Source organism: Mercenaria mercenaria, unplaced genomic scaffold (genome assembly GCF_021730395.1).
Source record: "Mercenaria mercenaria strain notata unplaced genomic scaffold, MADL_Memer_1 contig_3772, whole genome shotgun sequence".
NCBI lineage: Eukaryota > Metazoa > Mollusca > Bivalvia > Venerida > Veneridae > Mercenaria > Mercenaria mercenaria.
This window is the reverse complement of record NW_026461944.1, coordinates 3,940-23,803: the sequence shown is the minus strand read 5'-3', so window position 1 is coordinate 23,803 and position 19,864 is coordinate 3,940. Positions and strand designations below refer to the sequence as shown.

Sequence of the window (19,864 nt, the reverse complement as noted above, 5' to 3'; positions counted from 1 at the left end):
AACAACAGTGTCTACTTGTTGCTAGCAGTAAGCCAATGCCCAACTTTATAGTGCTGCCTCACTGGAATATCATGCTGAATAGGTCAGAGACCACCAATTTAACAAGAGCTGTCCGTAAGACAGCGCGCTCCACTATTTGGCGGTTTGACAGTAAAATGAATTTAGTCTCAATAAGAGACCTACACTTTAAAAGGAAGATACACCAAGATGATGATGGTAAAGATATATTTTGAGTTTCAAGTCATTATCTTATAAAGTACCGAAGTTATGTCCAGAAAACAAAGTTTGTCAAAAAATTAAAGTATGAAAGGGCAATAATTCAGTGAAAAATACAAATCAGAGTTATTGGGATTGTTACCACACATGCAGATGATGATGATAAAGATACATTTTAAGTTTCAAGTCATTATCTTATACTGTACTAAAGTTCTATCCAGAAAGTGAAGATTGCCAAAAAACTTTTAAGTATGAAAGGGGCATACTTCTGTCAAAAACAAGCAAATTCGATGAATTGGTATCCCCCGCCGAAAGGGTTTGTGGTGAGGAATGGCAAAAAGATATATCCGGCAAAAAGTTAAGGATGTTAATAAGAAGCAAATAATTTCATTAGTCAAAATCAATTTAACAGAAAACAAATGTTTAATTAAAGAGTACATAATAAATGTATGATACTTTGATCCTGACTTAAGAATTTATTTTGAATGGGATATGCTTACTGTAATAAGCTTAGCTTTTAAAATTAAATGCAGTTAATTGAAATGTGAGCTTGAAGTTTAACTGGAATGAAATATTGTCTTTGAGTGGTTTGGCACCAGGTGTTGCTGTTTTACATGTACATTTGAACTTAAAAGATCAGATGTCCTTAAGAGAACACAGGTAAGATATCTTGAAACGGCTGAGGGCAAGGTTTGTGCAGTCACAACTTAACATGTTGAAGGTTTGAACATTTAAAAAAAAAAAAAAAAAAAAGGAATGGAAATATATATATCTATATATAGATATATGTATATATTTATTTTTTTAGGGGTGGGGTGCAGGGGAATGGGAGAGGAAACAAAATTTCACATGTGATTATAAATATTGATTGAAAATTAAAAATTAAAAAAAAAAAAAGGTAAAAGGGTCAAGTTGGAGTGGGGGTGGGGGGCAGAGGATGCATGATCAGTGGTGGGCATGACTGGATGGGGAAGTGAGGTGGGGGAATGGTACAACTTAGGTTTGAAAAAAATCTAAAATAAGAAATGAAATAAAAAAAAAAAAATTGGGGGGGGGGGGGGGGGGGGGGGGGGGGGGGGGGGGGGGGTGGGGGGGGGTGGGGGGTGTGACCAAGGCAAGTGGGTGACCAGGTGTGGGTGCGCAACTTCACATGTTTATAATAAATGTTCACAGAAAAGAATGAAAGAAATTTAATAAAATTCTGCCAAATGATAAGTTTGTAATGTACAAATATGTGGATTTTTAGACAATTAAAGGGCAATAACTCGAAGTTACAAAAAAAATCCTTACAAAATTGTCTGTGCACAACCACATTATAGTGCTCTAAATTCTGTTAAAGTTTCATAGTTCTAGTCAAATATGTCAAAAGTTATGATGCAGAAATTGGCATATCTATAGATCTATAGTACCCTATATAGTTAACACTAGAAACTTCTAAGGGCCATAACCTGGTGTTACTTGGGCAATCTGTCTGAAACTTGATGGGCCCCATAACCTCATAGTGGTGAACATGTATATGAAGTTTGTTTGAAAAAAAATCTAAAATAAGGAATGAATTTTTTTTTTTTGGGGGGGGTGTGGGGGGGGAGGGGTCAGGGGATAAGGGGGGAGGTGTGTGATCAAGGTAAGGGGGTGACCAGGTGTGGGTACACAACTTCACATGTTTACAATAAATGTTCATGGAAAAGAATGAAAGAAATTTAATGAAATTGTACCAAATGGTAAGTTTGTTATGTACAAATATGTGGATTTTTATACAATTAAAGGGCAATAACTCTTAATTTACAAATAAATCCAAATGAAATTGTGTGTACACAACCCCATTATGGTGATCTAAATTCTGTTTAAGTTTCATAGTTCTAGGTCAAATATATCAAAAGTTATGATGCAGAAATTGCCATATTTATAGTACCCTATATAGTTAACACTAGAAACTTCTAAGGGCCATAACTCTGGTGTTACTTGGGCAATCTGACTGAAACTTGACGGGCCGCAAGAACTCATTGTGGTGAACATGTATATGAAGTTTTAAATAAATATTCCCAACCATTTCCTAGATATGGCTCCGGACGGACGGACGGACGGACGGAAAGACGGACGGACGGACGGAAAGACGGACGGAAGGACGGACGACGCCAAAACTATATCCCTCCGACTTTCGTCGGGGGATAATAAAATAGAGTTATGGGGATTGTAACCACACATGCAGATGATGATTATAGAGAAATATTTTTAATTTCAAGTCAATTATCTTTTAAAGTACCAAAGATATGTCTATAAATGCTATAAACGAAGCTTTCAAAAAAAATTTAACATGAAAACTAGAGGATGCTTTTGTGAAAAAGCGCATGTCTCCCCCAGCGCATAGTTGTATAGGCAAGTCAACAGGGGACAGGAGCGAAAGTCAAAGAGACACTGATGGTCGGTTGCAAAGTTTCAACATTCTGGGCCTAGTGGTTCTCAAGTTATTGTTGAGGCTCCTGTGATCTTGACCTTTGATCAAGTGACCCCAAAATCAATTGGGGTCATCTACTCTGCATGTCCAATCATCCTATTAAGTTTCAACATTCTGGGTCAAGTGGTTCTCAAGTTATTGATTGGAAAAAGTTTTCTATGTTCAGCCCCCTGTGACCTATGATGGAGTGACCCCAAAAACAATAGGGGCCATGCATCTACCCTGTAAGTCCTATCACCCTATGTTGGATGTTCTAGATCAAATGGTTCTCAAGTTATTGACCATGGATTTCCATTTTCTGTCTGCTGTAACCTTGACCTTTAATAGACAGACCCCAAAATCAACAGAGGTCATCTACTCTGTATGACCAATCATCCTATGAAGTTTCAACATTCTGGGTCAAGTGATTCTCAAGTTACTGTCTGGAAATGATTTTACATGACCAGGACTGTGTGACATTGACCTTTAATAGACTGACCCCAAAATCAACAGAGGTCATCTACTCTGCATGACCAATCATCCTATGAAGTTTCAACATTCTGGGACAAGTGGTTCTCAAGTTACTGACCGGAAACGGGTTTCCTTGTTCAGGCCCCTGTGACCTTGACCTTTAATAGAGTGACCCCCAAAATCAATTGGGGTCATTTACTCTGCATGTCCAATCATCCTATGAAGTTTTATCATTCCGGGTCAAGTGGTTCTCAAGTTACTGATCGGAAACGGGTTTCCATGTTCAGGCCCCTGTGACCTTGACCTTTAATAGAGTGAAACCAAAATCAATAGTGGTCATCTACTCTGCATGACCAATCATCCTATGAAGTTTCAACATTCTGGGTCAAGTGGTTCTCAAGTTATTGGTCAGAAATGGTTTTCAATGTTTAGGCCCCTGTGACCTTGACCTTTAACAGAGTGAAACTAAAATCAATAGGGGTCATCTACTCTGTATGACCAATCATCCTAAGAAGTTTCAACATTCTGGGTGAAGTGGTTCTCAAGTTACTGATCGGAAATGGTTTTCAATGTTCAGGCCCCTGTGACCTTGACCTTTGATGGAGTGACCCCAAAAACAAAAGGGGTCATCTACTCCAGCAGCCCTACCACCCTATTAAGTCTGAAGGTTCTAGGTCAAATGGTTCTCCATTTATTGATCGGAAATGAAGTGTGACGGACGGACTGGGCAAAAACAATATGTCTCCCCCGGCGGAGGGACTTAATAATTCCAAGTATAACAACTTGGTGACCTTGGCCTTGGGAATAATGGGCCCAGCCCCTGCATGTACTTTGTTTGTATGCTGGACAATGTTTATGTGAAGTTACAGTAAGATATAAGCAATAGTAACAAAGAACAAGAGGGCCATGAAGGCCCTGTATCGCTCACCTGACCTATTGACCTAAAGGTCATCAAGATCAACATTCTGACCAAGTTTCATTAAAATATGGTCATAAATTTAGCCTCTAAAGTGTTAACTAGCTTTTCCTTTGATTTGACCCGGTGACCTAGTTTTTGATCCCACATGACCCAGATTCAAACTTGACCTAAAGATCATCAAGACTAACATTCTGATTAAATTTCATGAAGATACAGTCATAAATGTGGCCTCTAGCGTGTTAACAGGCTTTTCCTTTGATTTGACCTAGTGACCTAGTTTTTGACCCCAACTGACCCAGATTTAAACTTGACCTATAGATCATCAAGATTAACATTCTGACCAAGTTTCATTAAGATAAGATCTTAAATGTGGCCACTACAGTGTTAACAAGTTTTTCCTTTGATTTGACCTGGTAACCTAGTTTTTGACCCCAGATGACCCAATATCAAACTCGTCCAAGATTTTATTAAGGGTAATATTCTGACCAAGTTTCATTAAGATTGGGCCAAAATTGTAACCTCTAGAGTGTTAACAAGCTTTTCCTTTGATTTAACCTGGTGATCTAGATTTTGATTCCACCTGACCCAGATTTGAACTGGACCTATGGATTAACATTCTGACCCAGATTTGAACTGGACCTAAAGATTAACATTCTGATCAAGTTTCATTTAGATGTGGTCATAAATGTAGCCTCTAGAGTGTTAACTAACTTTTCCTTTGATTTGACCTAGTGACCTAGTCTCTGACACTACATGACCCAGATTCAAACTGGAACTTGAGATCATCAAGATTAAGATTCTGACCAAGTCTCATGAAGATATGATCATAAATGTGGCCTCTACAGTGTTAACAAGCTTTTCCTTTGATTTGACCTAGTGACCTAATTTCTGATCCCAGATGACCCAATATCAAACTCGTCCAAGATTTTATTGAGGGTAACATTCTGACCAAGTTTCATTAAGATTGGGCCAAAATTGTGACCTCTAGAGTGTTAACAAGCTTTTCCTTTGATTTAATCTGGTGACCTAGTTTTTGACCCCACCTGACCCCAATTTGAACCTGACCTATGGATCATCAAGATTAACATTCTGACCAAGTTTCATTAAGATATGGTCATAAATGTGGCCTCTAGAGTGTTAACTAGCTTTTCCTTTGATTTGACCTAGTGACCTAGTTTTTGACCCTACATGACCCAGATTCAAAGTGGACCTTGAGATCACCAAGATTAAAATTCTGACCAAGTTTCATGAAGATATAGTCATAAATGTGACCTCTAACAGTGTTAACAAGCTTTTCCTTTGATTTGATCTGGTGACCTAGTTTTTGACCCCAGATGACCCAATATCGAACTCGTCCAAGATTTTATTGAGCGTAACATTCTGACCAAGTTTCATAAAGATTGGGCCAAAATTGTGACCTCTAGAGTGTTAACAAGCTTTTCCTTTGATCTGACCTGGTGACCTAGTATTTGATCCTAGATGACCCAATATCAAACTCGTCCAAGATTTTATTTAGGGTAACATTCTGACCAAGTTTCATTAAGATTGGGCCAAAATTGTGACCTCTAGAGTGTTAACAAGCTTTTCCTTTGATTTGACCTGGTGACTTGGTTTTTGACCCCAGATTACCCAACATCGAACTTGTCCAAGATTTTATTGAGGGTAACATTCTGACCAAGTTTCATTAAGATTGGGTCAAAATTGTGACCTCTAGAGTGTTAACAAGCTTTTCCTTTGATTTGACCTGGTGACCTAGTTTTTGACCCCAGATGACCCAATATCGAACTCGTCCAAGATTTTATTGAGGGTAACATTCTGACCAAGTTTCATTAAGATTAGGTCAAAATTGTGACCTCTAGAGTGTTAACAGTCAAATTGTTGACGACGGAATGACGAACGCACGGACGGACGACGACGGACACAGGGCGATCACAAAAGCTCACCTTGAGCACTTTGTGCTCAGGTGAGCTAAAAACAAAGGTTGCTGAAAAACTTTAACCTTAAAAATAACATAAGTATAACACCTTGGTGACCTTGACCTTGGGTATAATGGGCCCAGCCCCTGCACATTCTTTGTTTGCATGCTGAACAATGTTAATGTGAAGTTACAGTAAGATATAAGCAATAGTAACAAAGAAAAACAAAGGTTGCCGAAAAACTTTAACCAAGAAAGCTCACGCCGATTCGACATCGACGCCGGGGCGAGTAGAATAGCATCCCTATTTTCCATATAGTGGAGCTAAAAAAGTACAGGGAATTTACAGGAAATGAGGTAAGTGTATACCTGGCTGGAAATAAGGTAATGTTTGTCCTTTCTGATAAGTCAGTCATGTAAACAAACCCAAGAAGTGATTATTTTTTTCAAAATGGAATATTTTTTCTGCATTTACAGTATTTCATTATTATAATACATTTTGATAAAATTTGCTACATTTCATGTGTTTTGAAATTTTTTTTTATCAAATGAATTTCTCACGTCATCCCATTCACACCAAAATTACTTAAATAAAGTATCACTATTCATACATGTATGTTTTTCGTCCAATATTTTGGTGGAACTAAAATACTTCTTGAAACAAGAGCACGTAGAACACAAAAATCCCCCTTGATGCATTCAGTAATTGCACAAGGAACATAAATTATTTGGTCATCGTACACAAAAGTTTTACTGTTCTGAGTCAATGTGACCTTGACCATTGACCTATTGACCTCAAAATCAATAGGGGTCATTTGCCTGTCAGGATCAACCTCCTTATTAAGTTTAGAGATCCTAGGCCCAAGCGTTCTCAAGTTATCATCCGGAAATGGTTTAACTGTTCTTGGTCAATGTGACCTTTTACCTACTGACCACAAAATCAATAGGGGTCATCTGCTGGTCATGACCTACCTCCCTATCAACTTTTATGATCCTAGGCCCATGTGTTCTTGAGTTATCATCCGGAAAACGTTTAACTATTCCGGGTCACTGTGACCTTTGACCTACTCTACTCACCTAAAAATCAATAGGGGTCACCTGCTGTCATCATGATCAACCTCCCTATTAAGTTTCGTGATCCTAGGCCCAAGCGTTCTCAAGTTACAGTCCGGAAATGGTTTAAGTGTTTCGGGTCAATGTGACCTTGACCTTTGACCTACTGATCTCAAAATCAATAGGGGTCATCTGCTGGTCATGAACAATCTCTATATTGACTTTCATGATCCTAGGCCCAAGTGTTCTTGAGTTATCATCCGGAAACCGTTTCATTGTTCTGAGTCACTATGAACTTGACCTTTGACCTTGACGTCATCCTCTGGTCATGAACAACCTCCCTAACAACTTTCATGACCCTAGGCCTATGCGTTATCATCGGGAAACTGTTTAACTGTTCCGGGTCACTGTGACCTTGACCTTTGATCTACTGATCTCAAAATCAGTAGGGGTCATCTGCTGGTTATGACCAACCTCCCTATCAACTTTAATGATCCTAGGCCCAAGCATTCTTGAGTTATGATCCAGAAACGGATTGGTCTACATACCGACAGAACAACCGACTTACCAACCAACATCTGCAAAAGAATATACCCCTCGTTCTTCGAAGGGGGGCATAAAAAATGTTATTGGATATACATGTTTTGATTCATGGAAGGCTGTACACGCAATAATATTATAATGGAAGTCTATGGGAAAACAATTGGTGTTCTCTAACCTGAACACAAACCGCCTCTAACAAAATCAAAAGGTGTCAATGTGATTTAAATCATTCTCCGGTGTGAACTAAACCATTCTCCGGTGTGAACTAAATCATTCTCCAGTGTGAACTAAATCATTCTCCAGTGTGAACTAAATCATTCTCCATGATTTATTTTGAATCCATTTTGATAGGGTATTTTCAATAGTATATTGCAGTCATTTCAGAAGGTAATCAGACCCCACTTTTTAAAACAACTTTTTCCATCCCTTGTTAGACTTCTGTAAAAAATTTCAGCACCTCGGTCAGTGTAAACAGTAAAGAAGTTTAACGTACGGAGATATTTTCACAAACCTGAAGTTGCTGAATAATTGACTTTCACTATAACATCACACTTCGTCACCTTTAGTCTGGGAATCAAGCCTGACACAAAAATTAAGATGTGTGTTTTATGCAGAGATTTATAGACAATACCAGCCGACCAAACAATACATACCTCTAGTTACTCTCGATAGACTTTTTTTCTCCTCCAGCCTTTTCTGTCTCTTCTCCATACCAGGAGTTATCTTTGCCATTGTCACACCCCTGAAATATGTCAATATAACATGCATTAAGATTCTTTCCTTTCGCACTGACCCTATTCTAGAATTTTTGGACATTTTGAGTGATAAGTTTATACTAATCTGTTTTAGCTAGATTTCGATGAAAGCTTTAAGCTTATTGAAACCACTCTCGAGTCCGCTTCCTGGCAAAAACCTGAGTACTGGTGTCATAATTATGAGAAGTCACGGTCGTGACCCAAGTGGGGCTCGGACCCACCACCCCTGGATTGAGTGGCCAACATCTAATCCACTAGACCACCGCTAATGATTTTCACATATAAAATAACTGTGCACATGAACTGAAAGCTTGCGGAACTCTTGTCACCAAATTTTCATTCATTCTGGTTTTTTTTTTTTCAATTTATGAAAACATTTAATTTTTCTAGTCTTGTGTATTTTTTCCTGCTCTTTCTGTTATTGTTAATCTTTTTCAGAGCAAAACAAAAAAGGAACATAAATGAATCAAATCTTATTGCTCAGTATTTTGGTATTATATATTCAGCAGTTTATATATAGATCAAGAAAACAAAAATATTACGCTTCTAGTCAATATGTTAGGACGTTTAGGGACAGCGTGATAACTTTTGACTGTCGCTGTCCCATCATGTCTGAACTTATTCTGCATATTTCTGTTAGGAAATCCCTAATGAAATCCGTTTGGAACTTTTTCTGGTATATTTACAATGTATTTATTATGATTACATACCTGATAATGATTTATGTTGATGTTAAGGATGCTAGCTACAGTTTCGTAATTTTTTTCTCAATAATAGATTTTGATGAAATGTTTTGTATTAAAAGATTATGTTATGATGTATTGAACAAGAGCACCGCCTTGCGGGTGCTGACGCTCATCTGATTTTTTTTTTATAATAGAAATATTGTCCTACCCATGATTTTCTAAGTCTAAAAAGGCCCATCACTCTTGCAAAAAGCAGGATAGAGTTATGTTTCTTGATGTATAGTGTCCACTTATGATGGTGAAAAACTGTTGCAAGTTTTAAAGCAATAGCTTTGATAGTTTTTGAGAAAAGTTGACTTAAACATAATATTCAACCAAGAAAATGATTTTTCTAAGTCCAAAAGGGGCAATAATTATTGCAAAAAGCAGGATGGAGTTATATTGCTTGCTGTACAGGGTCAGCTTATGATGGTGAACAAGAGTTGCAAGTTTTAAAGCAATAGCTTTGATAGTTTAAGAGAAAAAGTTGACCTAAACATAAAACTTAACCAAGAAATCTGATATTTTCTAAGTCCAAAAGGGCCATAAATCTTGCAAAAAGCAGGATGGAGTTATGTTGCTTGCTGTACAGGGTCAGCTTATGATGGTAAACAAGTGTTGCAAGTTTTAAAGAATAGCTTTGATAGTTTAGGATAAAAGCTGACCTAAACATAAAACTTAACCAAGAAAACTGATTTTCTAAGTCCAAAAGGGGCAATAATTCTTGCAAAAAGCAAGATGGAGTTATGTTTCTTGATGTACAGGGTCTGCTTATGATGGTGAACAAGTATCCAAGTTTCAAAGCAAAAGCTTTGATAGTTTAGGAGAAAAGTTGACCTAAACATAAAACTTAACCAAGAAATCTGATATTTTCTAAGTACAAAAGGGGCCATAAATCTTGCAAAAAGCAAGATGGAGTTATGTTTCTTGCTATACAGGGTCAGCTTATGATGGTGAACAAGTATTCCAAGTTTCAAAGCAATAGCTTTGATAGTTTAGGAGAAAAGCTGACCTAAACATAAAACTTAACCAGGCAACGCCGACGCAGACGCCGACGCCGACGCCGACACCGACGCCGACGCCGACAACCGCTCAAGTGATGACAATAACTCATCATTTTTTTTCAAAAAATCAGATGAGCTAAAAATGAAATAAAAATACTAGGTCACCAGCTTTGTTTCAGTTTAATGCATGAGAACATACAATAATTTGCGAATTTTTGCCGTACACGACATTAGATAATTACTTCCGGGCATGCGCAGAAGACCGTACCAACTCTGCAGTGAGCTACATCGATTAGAAGCACAACCAAATTGGCACGGTGTTGGGGTAAATATCGACCCGTCCTGAGAAACTGTAGCGAGCGCCTTAAAGCATGAAATTGCACTGCTGACCTTTATTGAATGTATATTTCATGTTTTGTTTCTGCAGTTTAGTGTTATTGACGGTGTTATTGATGTTTAATTTATTGGAGCAAGTAAGTCTTAAGTCTGACCTCTTTCTTATTACTTTTTTTTTTGATTTTTGCTAGTCTTCCTTTTCCCAACAGTAAAATGTAGATGCATGTAATGCTTAGAGTGATGGCAACTATAAACAAGAGCTGTCGGATGACAGCGCGCTCGACTATTCGAAGAATTGATTGAAGAATGGGGTCAAAATATTTCCATAGATTTTCAGACAAAAGAAAAAATAGATTAAGCAAAAAATGTTCCCTGATTTGTGGATTTCGATTAGTCTTGCACTAAATGGCAATGTGTGCCCATGATGGCAAATATGTTATTAAGTTATATGTTAGGCAAAATATGGACTTGTATGAAAAATTTAACTAATTTCCAAGTCCAAAAAGGGTCATAATTCAGTCAAAATAGTTGACAGAATTATGTACACTTGCCTACAGATGGAAATCGTGTTGATATACTAGTGTTAAAAGTTTCAAAGCCACAGTTCAAATAGTTTTGACAAAAAATTTCAAAGTCCAAAAAGGGCCATAATTCAGCTAAAATAGTTGTCAGAGTTATGTACTCTTGCCTACAGTTGGAAATCATAATGATAAACAAGTGTTTAAAGTTTAAAAGCCATATGTCAAATAGTCTTGACAAAACATGCACATATACGAAAACAGAACCAATTTCCAAGTTCAAAAAGGGCCATAATTCAGCCAAAAAAGATGACAGAGATATGTACTCTTGCCTATTGATAGAGACTATAATACTGAACAAGATATAAAAGTTTCAAAGCCATTTATCAAACACTTTACACAAAATATAAACTGGTACGAAAAACTTAATCAAGATTTCTAAGTCAGAAGGGGCCATAATTCAGCCAAAATGCTTGATGGAGTTATGTACTCTTGTCTACAACTTGACATGGTGATGGTAAACAAGTGTTGAAAGTTTCAAAGCTTTATCTCAAAAGACTTTGTCAAAATGTAGACTGGTACGAAAAACTTAACCAAGATTTTTAAGTCAAAAAGGGGCAATAATTCAACCAAAATGCTTGATGGAGTTATGTACTCTTGCCTACAACTGGACATGGTGATGGTAAACAAGTGTTGAAAGTTTCAAAGCTTTATCTCAAAAGACTTTGTCAAAATGTGGACTGGTACGAAAAACTTAACCAGGGTGTGACGCCGACGCCGTGGTGAGTAGGACAGCTCTACTTATTCTTCGAATAGTCGAGCTAAAAATGATTATCGGATCATAAAATAAGCCATCCCAATAAGCCAAAATGAGTACGGCTACTTTAGTTCCACACTGCAGGGTTTTTTCAACTATTTTGGAAATAGGGCCAGGGCCTTTACAATTAGCAACCCCAGCTTAATCCAATAATCCATTCACTGATAGGGATTTTCTAAGGGTCATTAGGTTTATTAGCCAAATAAACCATTTTATTACTGATCAATTTACATAAAACTAATATCAAATAAATCAGAAATGAATTATCTTTCAAAAGCTGCAAATTTGAAGAAAATCCATTAACAATAAGTATGTTAATTAATTTATTAATTACCAATTATTGGTAATAATCGATATTTTTCACACCTACGCGCGCGCCTATTTATGGTGGACACATGTTTATGAGGGGGTGTGTTTTCATTGAAAGATGCGGTAAACTTGCCATTTATGAATATTTATGAGGTAATATAATCCAATCAGAGAAAAGAATGAGCTTCCCAATGGCGTTACTTCCGTAAAAATTGACCGAGAAAAAAAAATTGTACAATGCCGTAAAGTCTGGTTAGATTTGTTGCCAAACAATAAGGTATGTAAAATAAGAAGTTATTCCATCAAAAACTACGTTTTATAAGCTTTTTAATGATGTATAAATTATTAAAATCCATCTATCGTTTACCCGACCGCATTTGCATTCAAAGTTCGGAGATCGCATGAAACGCGCCGAGGTAACGAGGCGTGTTTGGCCGCCATATTGGAAAATTTGAATTCCGAGCGGTAGTCTCAGAAAAAAGTCTATAGCAAAAGAAATATCGATAGTTGGGTCTTTAAATGCAAAATACTTAATGGAAAATGGTATTTAGATATACTGAAATACTTATTTGATAATTATTAAAGCCAGTTTTTAAGAAATCGAAGTAAAATTATGAACTTTTCACTCAGCAAAAATGACCAAGTTCCGAGTTGAAAAGGCTTCCGAGAAAAATTAAATAAAATTCGTTTAATAAACCCTTGTATCGGTCCGTATATATTTAAAATGACTCTAGTTAACAATCTTAATCATTTTTGGTTTTATTATAATGTTTTACTTTCGAATATCGTTTAAAATTGTCTGTAAATCGTGTTTTCGCCGAGCGGGCACCGGCTATAATGGCCATATACTCGGATGTCTGAATTTCGGACAACCAATAAAATTACTATAAATCTTGAAAATTATGAGAAAGTAACTTTCTTTTTTGACATTCAAATGTTTGAAAAAAGATAATATCGTCATCATATTAATAATTTTTGTTTTTGTTTGCTTATTTTCAGGTCCATGCCAACACTGTTAAATGTTTTGTTGGGTGACCATTATATGGCTTTATTCCCTTGGCCTTTTTGTCAGGAATTAGGGCTATCATCAGATGGTTTAAAAGGAAATAAATTATGTAAAATCCCTGAAGGTGCCTTGAAAAATGGACTCGTGTTAGAATTAAAAACATTTGCCAACAAATCAAATCTGCCATGTGCTAGTGTAGTCCAGTGGATACAAATACTTCAGCCACAATCAAATGCCAGTTCGTAATCAAACACGGCTTCGTTCCAGAATGCAAAAATTCTGGACGTTTATGGTTCGTTGAAGACCATGCAAATATTCATGCAGTGTATGAAAAATACAAAAAGATATACTTTTAAATGGTGCTGGAGCTATAATGTTCTTGGTGTACAAAAATGTACATAAAAATGTAGATAAAGACAAAGACTGTGATCATCAATCAAATGCTCATGTGTAAATTTATGATATTTATGTTATGAACTTATTGTTATTTGTATATATTTTAACATGCTCTTATTTGCTGGAAAAAGAAGAATAAGGATGTGTATCCTTGTTTAAATGTGTAATGACTCTATAGAATTACAATATTAAATTATTTATTTCAACATGCATTTGTATTTTAATGCTAGTATGAAGATAATATTTATTGTTCGACATGTGAATAAAATATTAAAAAATATTTCTGATTTTTTCTTCAAAATTTTCAAATTTAACTTGCCAGTACTAGGTTTTACACAAAAAATAAGTTCATAAATGGAAAGAACATGCAAAAATACATAAAGTGACCAAGTTTCATCAAAATATCTCCAAATTTAAAAAAGTTACAGCAGTTTTTCTAAAATAGTAAGCGTTTTCGGTGCCATCATTTTTCTGAGAATTTGTCGAAAATCGACAAAAAATGTGGAAAAAGCGGTTGAAAATTTGTCGGAAATTCACAACTTCAAAATCCCATAACTTTTGTTCTAATAAAGATATTTTAAAAAATCAAACTGTTCTGAGCTTGTATTTACAAGCTCTTTGTTTTGGGTTTATTAAAACTAATAAACACATAACTTGAAAATTTAGCTGGGGTTGCTATTACAATTTGGAAAGTGCATAGTAAAACACCCAAATTGGGATTTTTTTATTACAAGAGTAATGAACTAATAATACTTGTATTAAGTTTTATGATAAAAGATAGTAAAATTATCAATATTTATTCATTGAAAACAAATTTGTATTCTACAAGCAAACACGTATCTCTGAGCTGGCAATACATAGACATTCACAATAGACATGACTGTGACTTGTGATCACTCAGATTGTCTGAATCAATCATGCAGATTCCAGCCTCTGACGCCGTTACTGTTAGTTTTTCAATATTTTAAGTTTCCATTTCACTTTGACTAGGAGGCATAGCCGTTGTAGGTGTTGTAATTAAAGCGGAAGAGAAATCTGTAGTTTTAAAATCTGTCTAATGAACAAAACATCAAATTTTGGTGTACTTCTAGCGTCATTTTATTGATTTTCTTAGGATAATACTGACTATTAATTGTAGACGGCTTTGATCAGGTCTAGGAAAGTGGTATATTTTCAGATAATCTATAAAATTACAAATTTTTCGATCTATAAATTTACAGATTGTGTGTATGAAAACTACCGGTAATGAAATTACATTTATTCTCAGAACTGCAGCTTGAAATTAAATGGTTTATTTACAGTTTGCATAAAATAAGGTCTGAGTTTCAGCCATTTTTGTTGACTTTGAGTTTTTGGCATTTTCAGAAAATTCAAAATCAGCAGAAATGACTAAACGTTACAAACTTGTGTCCTTTATTCATTAGTAAATCAATTACTTTCAAGTTGCGATTATGAGTCTAAATACAGTATAATTTTTGCAGTTTTCAAACACTTGATCTGTAAATTTATAGACTGAAAAATCAGTAAATTTATAGATTATAGATCTGAAAATTTAGAGATAATCTGTAAATATACCACTTTCCTGGACCTGTTGATGCCTTTCAATGACATGGTTTAAAGGGAAGTAATTACAATTTACTGTTTACAAAACCAATACCACATTGTAATTTTATCATCAACATAATAGCAGAGCTACCGGCGCTGCTGATAGCGTTGCATTACGGTTAGACGTGTGAAAAATAAAACAGATATAGTGTATATATTATCAAGGTGAAAATTCATGGTATTTATTGGATTCAGTGCAGTTCGGTTTTCTTCCAGTACACTATGCGCATAGTAATTAACGGGACCAGTCAGGGTTTCCACTGGCCCTAATTTTTTTCGCCACAAAATATCGATGTCAGTGATGCATTTAAGGGGACGGGGAGGGAGGTGTATTCTCCAACGTACTGTGCATGTTGCAACAATTTGTCATTTTTATAGCTTATTGCATTATTTAATTGTTAAAACTTTTATTGGAGGTGGTGAGGGAGGGGGGGGTCAAAGGGCTTTCCCCTGGAAATTTTTGAAATACAGGCATGAAATCATGGCCTCTGGTGCATTTTTAGGTCCAAAATTTTGAGGAAATGGAGGGGTTAGTACCCATGATATCGACCCGTCCTGAGAAACTGTAGCGAGCGCCTTAAAGCATGAAATTGCACTGCTGACCTTTATTGAATGTATATTTCATGTTTTGTTTCTGCAGTTTAGTGTTATTGACGGTGTTATTGATGTTTAATTTATTGGAGCAAGTAAGTCTTAAGTCTGACCTCTTTCTTATTACTTTTTTTTTTGATTTTAGATCAATGTGGTATTGGTGGGAAAATCATGAAATATAGGTATGGAATGGTGGCCTCTGGTGCAGCATTTCTGGGTCTAAATTTTGAAAAAATATTATTTTTTTGCCAAAATAGTAGGGTGCATCTTTGATGAGTATAGGCCACTTCTCAGCTAACTGGGGGTGGGGGTTGGGGGGGGGGGGGGCTCGGAGTCCCTGAAGGGCCGGACTGGAGTTATATTTCAAAAAGAAAGGACTTTATTTAAAACAAAACAAGAATACATTTTCCTTTTATTTTTCATTGGCCCTTTGATTTAAAATCAACAATACATTTGCATCAGAAAAATGTGGTCGTGAAAATGTGTGACAAACGAAAACAAAAGGACCATGATGGTCCTGAATCGCTCACCTCTTCCCACATGACCCAGTTTTGAGTATGAGTCGTTTTTTCTATTATTTGACATAGGACCTAGTTTTTGAGCTCAAGTGACCCGTTTTGAACTTGACCTAGTATTATCAAGATGAAAATTCTGACCAATTTCATGAAGATCCATTGAAAATTATGGGTCTCTAGAGAGGTCACAAGGTTTTCATTATTTGACCTATTGACCTAGTTTTCGAAGGTACGTGACCCTGTTTTGAACTTTAATAGATATCATCAAGGTGAACATTCTCACTAATTTTCATGAAGATCTCATGAAAAATATGGCCTCTAGAGATGTCACAAGGTTTTTCTATTTTTTGACCTACTGACCTAGTTTTTGAAGGCACGTGACCCAGTTTCGAACCTGACCTAGATATCATCAAGTTGAACATTCTGACCAATTTCCATGAAGATCCATTTAAAAGTACGGCCTCTAGAGAGGTCACAAGGTTTTTCTATTTTTAGACCTACTGACCTAGTTTTTGACCGCACGTGACCCACTTTCGAACTTGACTTAGATATCATCAAGATGAACATTCAGACCAACTTTCATACAGATCCCATGGAAAATATGGCCTCTAGAGAGGTCACAAGGTTTTTCTATTATTTGACCTACTGACCTAGTTTTTGATGGCATGTGACCCACTTTAAAAATTGATTTAGATATCATCAAGGTGAACATTCTGACCAATTTTCATGAAGATTTCATGAAATATATGGCCTCTAGAGAGGTCACAAGGTTTTTCATTTTAGACCTACGACCTATTTTTTGAACGCACGTGACCCAGTTTCGAACTTGACCTAGATATCATCAAGATGAACTTCAGACAACTTTCATACAGATCCCCTGAAAAATATGGCCTTTAGAGAAGGTCACAAGGTTTTTCTATTATTTGACCTACTGACCTAGTTTTTTGATGGCACGTGACCCAGTTTCAAAATTGACCTAGTATCATCAAGGTAAACGTTTGACCAATTTTCATGAAGACTTGTGAATAATGGCCTCTAGAAAGGTCACAAGGTTTTTCATTTTTGACCTATGACCAGTTTTTGACCGCATGTGCCCCAGTTTCGAACTTGACCTAGATTATCAAGGGAACATTCTGCCCAATTTTATGAAGTCTTGTAAAATATATGACCTCTAAGAGTTCAAGGTTTTTCTTTTTTCAGACCTTGACCTAGTTTTTTGATGGCACAGGCCAGTTTTTCAAACCTGAATGATATCATCAAGGTAAACATTTGCCCAATTTTATGAAGTTTTTGGTGAAATATAGGGCCCCTTAGAGAGGCAAAAGGTTTTTCTTTTTTTAGCCTCTGCCCAGTTTTTTAAACCGACGTGACCCAGTTTCAAATTTGCCCTAGAATCATAAAGTGAAATTCAGACCAACTTTCTACAAACCCTGAAAAAAATGGCCTTTAGGGGTCACAAGGTTTTTATTTTTTTGCCCTACTGCCCCTAGTTTTTGATGGAAACGCGACCCAGTTTCGAACTTGACCTAGACATCATCAAGGTGAACATTCTGACCAATATTCATGAAGATCTCATGAAAAATATGGCCTCATGAAGATCTTGTGAAATATATGGCCTCGAGGGGTCACAAGGTTTTTCTATTTTTAGACTACGGGACCTAGTTTTTGAAGGCACGTGACCAGTTTTGAACTTGACCTAGATATCATCAAGGTAAACATTCTGACCAATTTTCATGAAGATCCATTGAAATTATGGCCTCTAGAGAGGTCACAAGGTTTTTCTTATTTTTTGACCTACTGACCTAGTTTCTGATGGCCACGGGGACCCAGTTTCGAAACCTGACCTAGAATTTACCAAGATGAACATTCTGACCCATTTTCATAAAGATCCCGTGAAAACTGTGACCTCTAGAGATGTCACAAGGAAAAGTTTACGGATGCACTGACGACGGACACCGCGTGATCACAAAAGCTCACCTTGTCACTTTGTGACAGGTGAGCTAAAAAAAGGCAATCAAGACTAGCATTATTTATAAAATGAAAATTTATAACTTATTTTCTATGGCCAGAGTTAATTTTTACCATTGATTTCTGCTTGTATATCATCACCTCAACGCAACAAAGTCATATCTTATTATATTCACCTCAACGCAACAAAGTCGTATCTTATTATTTATAAATAAGATATGACTTTGTTGCGTTGAGGTGACGATATCGCAGTTTTTCATTTGAATTTGCCAAAATCAATCTACGATCATGATTTAAAAATTATTGGAATTTATGGCGGATGTCCCGTCAGTCGTTCATTGTGAAGTTTTGCTACAAAATATAACTTAGAAATGGCTACTTTGGCACTACTTTCGTGATTCCGCTTGTTAAAACAAGTATAAATCAGCTGTCAGTGTCTTTTAATTCAGTCCGTGATTTGTTTTAATATAACAGTAAACTACCTCGCCAAATTACTTCAATCAACGATGATATATGTAAAGGCGGAGCTTAATAATTTTGCCGATAAAATACGTCACGCGTTCTACATCCAAAGCTGTCATTTGTTTATCGCATGTTTAATTTAAAGTCAAAGATCGAGAGGCACGCGGCAGCGTTGTGTAATTGATGCCAAATCGCTAATCCCTCGGTTGGTGACACGCTGTGTATTGTGTATCATGAACGGAAACGCCCGCGGGTAATATTGATTTTTCAGGCAAGACAGAGGGTATTAAGACAGAGAAATACACATTATAAAAAATACATTAACGGCAAAAACATTTTTTCGCCATTTTTTTTATTTTTTTCGCCACTGGTGACTTTGGCGAATTGCAGCGGAAACCCTGGTCAGTAAACCCTTGCTGTTTACGGATTACAAAAGTGTCCCGCTTACTGCTGTGAACATGGAATATCAATGTAAATGGGTGTTTGATGATAAGAAATTAGCGCCAAATAAATTTTCTAGGTACAAAAAAGTTTCAATGTGAAAAGATTTTCATCCCCCTGCCGTAACTGAAATATTTTATATATACATAAAATTGTCGAGGATGACGTCACAGAAACACTTTGGTGCAACAGTAGCATGATGGTCATACACTTGAGAGGTCGGGAGTTCGATCCCTACCAGCACCAGACTTTTTTTTAATTATTATTTATTTCACTATTTTTATTTTTTTTTTTATTGTATTTAGATCTATCATGAATTTTTCAAATATTGTAACAAAAAATCATGTTTTGTTTTGATGTCAGGTTTCAATGTATTGCCTGTACAGTGTACAGTAGATATCACAAGTTTTAAATAAAAAAAAAAGTTTTAGGGTCCAAATTAACAAGCGTTGAATTTTGGAAAAGCACACATTGCTCTTAAGAACCACTGACTAGAGTTTTACAATTGAAAAAAAACGGTTGGCTATACAAATAAGAACAAGAATCGCGGCAATGCCACGAAACCAGGTTTTCAACACTTTTCATAAGAATAAACAAGAGTGCCAGAATGTCACAATATACGCCCGTCACAGCAAATTTCTTTACTCTAGCACCTGTATTTGCAGATGTAATTTTAATTTTGTGGTTGTTTTAGTAATCATTGTAATTCTTTTTTTTTTTCTAGTCCCAAAAAAAACTCCTTACCAGGTAGGATACCTTTAAAATACCCCTTTAAAATGAAAGTAACAACTATGTTTGTACCACGAAAAGTGGTCTTGGTTTTTCCCTACGGTCAATTATAAAAAAGTTACAATATAAGTTATTT

The 19,864-nt window shown here is 36.1% G+C and overlaps 1 long non-coding RNA gene across 1 annotated transcript; it reads left to right on the top strand.

The window, feature by feature from the left end:
- The first annotated feature begins 11,905 nt into the window (after positions 1-11,905).
- On the top strand, positions 11,906-13,697 carry LOC128553387 (uncharacterized). The gene is made up of 2 exons (XR_008369336.1): positions 11,906-12,292; positions 13,015-13,697. It is a non-coding gene; the product is annotated as an uncharacterized LOC128553387 (long non-coding RNA).
- The last annotated feature ends 6,167 nt before the right edge of the window (positions 13,698-19,864 follow it).